The sequence below is a fragment of the Pinus tabuliformis genome, chromosome 1_2 (assembly GCF_031772625.1).
Source record: "Pinus tabuliformis cultivar Carrire ecotype Pingquan chromosome 1_2, CPIR1, whole genome shotgun sequence".
Taxonomy (NCBI): domain Eukaryota; kingdom Viridiplantae; phylum Streptophyta; class Pinopsida; order Pinales; family Pinaceae; genus Pinus; species Pinus tabuliformis.
In genome coordinates this window covers 591,765,604-591,769,403 of record NC_142298.1, presented here as the reverse complement: position 1 = coordinate 591,769,403, position 3,800 = coordinate 591,765,604, and the positions used below count along the sequence as shown (strand labels likewise).

General features: G+C 39.8%; 1 long non-coding RNA gene across 1 annotated transcript; it reads left to right on the top strand.

The window, feature by feature from the left end:
• Window positions 1-709: 709 nt before the first annotated feature.
• On the top strand, window positions 710-2,542 carry LOC149207041 (uncharacterized). Its single transcript, XR_016252613.1, has 3 exons — window positions 710-890; window positions 1,750-1,824; window positions 1,961-2,542. It is a non-coding gene; the product is annotated as an uncharacterized LOC149207041 (long non-coding RNA).
• Window positions 2,543-3,800: the final 1,258 nt, after the last annotated feature.

Below are 3,800 nucleotides of genomic sequence, written 5' to 3'. Positions count from 1 at the left end.
TAAAGTGATTAATAAAAATTTAAAAAGCACAAAAATTCTTAAATCACATTAATTAAATTTAATGATGTAAACTTGACTTAAGGCTCCCACTCCATCCCAGATGAATAATGTGAACTTGACTTAAGGCTCCCACTACAACACCAAAAATTCCCATTTCACAAGAGATAGTTATTATTATTAATGATTTCACACACTTTTAAAATTTATTTATTTATTTATAATAATTTTGAAAACCTTCCTCGAAGCGTAAAAGTTGAGACAGAAGGGCTACCCATAGACCTACTTTTATACATTATATTATATTAGAATGAAATTCATATCAGTGTAAGGTAAAAGGTCTCGAGTTCGAGCTTCGAGAACCGCCAGTCAAGTCAGATCCGCACAGGCTGTATTACATTTTTCTCATTAAACAACGTGGTGACCGGGTCAGGGCAGCTCCTTGTTTCCGGCCAAGAAGTCGGTAGCCTGTAACGGACGGCCAAATTCTCTTTTCTGGTTACGCGTAATTTCCAAGCTGACGGCAGCCCCGCCGGAAAGCATCGACATACGGACGGTGACGGGCAATTCCCAGGTTACAATCAGGCCAGCTGGACACTCACAACCTTTCGTCATGTATACGGCAAAGTCCTCGGGCAGGGGCAAGTACGCGGGCAGCACTGCTCCGCATTCAATCTGACCGGGGCAGGCTCAGGCTATTAAATGACATCGTATCGATTCCATAGGCTACTCATCGCAAGCAGACCCTTGCAGCTGGTGAATCTTCCCACTCTCTTCGGCTGTCGTCTCCTGGCGAACCAGTTGTGGCACAGGCACGCCTTGCTAGGAGCTCTACGCCATTATTTGAACGATTAAGGCGAAGTTTCACCGTTTAGGGCATTTGTGTCCCAGAGGTAGCCTTCTTGCCGTCTTTCTTTATGTTGTTTGTCATGTTTTTTGAATTTCTGCAGTTTTTGTCACGCTATGTAGGGCTTGAAAGCATATGAAAAAGGATATTTGCTGTCTGTGTTTCATATCTTTTGTTGGCTTTCGCTTTTTTTCAGCGTGTTCGATTTTCAAGGTTTTTTACTACATATGTTTATTTCCGGACTCTTTTTGGTTCTTTAACCAATCGTGTTCCAAAGAATTTTCTGTCTGATTCGGCTCTTTAACCATTTTCCTTTTTGGTTCACTTCTTTAACCAATCTTTTTCTCTTAAGGTATTTTCTGAGGTTCTAATTCATGCTTGTGTTCGAAGATTTTTTTCACCAGAGCTAAGTATATCTACGCTTTCTTGGGACTTTTGACGGAGTTTGAAATCCAATGATAGGAATGTAACAGTTGCCTGTACTCGTGCGTTTTGATGGTTCTTTAATCATGCTTTGTTCTGGTAATTTTTTAACTTTTAATGGAAGCTCGTGTTCAAAGAAAACACTCCCGTAATTGATTATACGAAAGCATTTTAGGCCGTTTCGTTTTGTTTCTTTTGACGGAATTTGAGATCCAGTCATAGGAATTTAACAGTAGCGTACTGATATTTTGTGCGCTGAGATTGTCTTTGAGCTTTCGCTATTTGGCCCTTGCCTTAAATGATTTTCGCAGTTCGATCTCGTTGATATTGTTTGATTTCGAGCTCTATTCCTCCATATTGTTGTTAATAAATGTCTATGGCAGTTGAATCGGTGGATTTTCGCCCGTTGTTTGGAATTGAGTTTGTCTATGTCGTCTTTTTTATTTTTAGGGATAAGATATTTAAATATTATTTGTATACAGGTTATTGGAGATTAGCAGCTTGGATTTGGCTGCTTCGCTCAGCGCCGTGATCAGCTTTTGATTGATTCTCTCCAGGTTGGTGATACTTTACCGGTGGCCTGAAAATTTCCCACTACTGTTATGGATTTGAGGATCATTCGACTTTAGCTTGTAATAACTGTTTCTAGTGAATTCCAAATTAGGTTTTGATATCAATTTTTCTGTTAAACAGTTTCATAACCTGTAACGACAATGGCAATGAAGACCTCCACATTTGCAGTGGCAGCCGCGTATGCTGTCGTCCTGATGTTCGCTCTCTTTGGCATCGCAAAGGCTGCTGATGCGCCGTCTCCTAGCCCCGTTACTGGCGCGGGTTCCATGGACTTCGTTCCTTCTGTCGGCGCTTCTTTTGTGGCCTCCGTTGTTGCGTTCTTGGCCTACATGTTCTTCTGAGAGCCATATTTTCATATAATATACCTGGAGATTTTCATATAATATACCTGGAGATGTAGTCTGATGGTGTTTCTTAGGCTCCGTTACTTTAAACGGGTTTTGTTATTTCATTCATTGTTCTGTGGCTCGCCTGTTTACATTTTTTGTACAGAAATTGGTCTCGTGGCTGACAATACTCTATTATACATCATACTAGTGCTTCTATTTGTTTTCCCGTTGTTTTTTCCAAGCCCAGTGGAGGCGGAGCAGGTTATAGATTTCTACCTTGTATTATCAGGGTTCTCTCCGTTGTGATTGTGAATACACATTTTTTGTCCAGGACTATTTTTTCTATGCTAATATGATCTGATATTGTGATTTAGTTGATCTTCTATTTTTCCACTGTAATTAATAATTACTGGAATTTCCTCCGAATTGATAACATGCTCATGTCTGAAGAATGATTTGTTTGGAAAGAATTTCTGTAGATCCTCTGTTCACAGAGTTTCCGTTGATACAAATTTGCATGAGAAAGAATAACTATTAGAACGTTTTTCTGGGTTCAATAACCTAACGAAGTCAGTTACATCCAGATTCTTTGCTCATTGAAAGATGAATTCGAGTTAAAGATTGATAGAGGTTGAAGTTTATACAAAACAATGTAGGGACTGCAACTCCAGGGACTAGGTCGAGAGTGATCCGAAATTATTTGGCAGCTTTTGCTGTTAAAGAACTTGAAAGTTAATCTCTGCAGTTTCCGCGGTTAAAAAAACTTGAAATCTATTCTTGATTGCGCCAGATGCAGAGCCTAACTCTGTTATTATTTCCTAGGGGTTTATTAGGAGAGCTTAACCGGAATTTATCCTGTAACCTCCCATAAACTAGGTCTTGTAATCTAGCTTGTGACCTTCCATCCTCAAGGTGCTTTAGCTTTTTGAGGAGTTTATTAGCAGAGCCTAATCGGAATTTATCCTGTAACCTCACATCCCACATCAGCTAGGTCCTGTAACCTTCCATCAGTTAGGTGCTTTAGCAATCAGATAGGTCTTGTAATGTAACCTCCCATCAGCTAGGTGCTTTAGCTTTTTGAGGGGTTTATTAGCAGAGCCTAACTGGAATTTATCCTGTAACCTCCCGTCCTGTGCTTTAGCTTTTTGAGGGTTTGATTAGCAGAGCCTAACTGGAATTTATCTTGTAACCTCCCATCAGCTAATTCCTGTAACCTCCCATATAACCTCCCATCAGCTAATTCCTGTAACCTCCCATATAACCTCCCATCAACTAAGCGCTTTAGCAATGTGAACTCTGAAAACTTAACCAATTGAATTCTTCGACAATCGAGCTATAACCGGTAGGCCCCGTAACCTCCCATCACCTAAGTGCTTTAGCAATGTGAACTCTAAAAACATAAGCAATTGAATTATTAAACCAATCTAGGGGACTCCAATAGGAGGAGTCATTTAAAGTGCACTCTAAAAACATAAACAATTGAATTATTAAACCAATCCGGGGGACTCCAATAGGTGTCAGTTAAAGTTAAACCAATCCGGGGGACTCCCATAGGAGGAGTTAGTTAAAGTGACAATTCTGAGTGAATTCTGTGCTTTGAATAAAATGATACAATGCTTTGGTCAATTTTT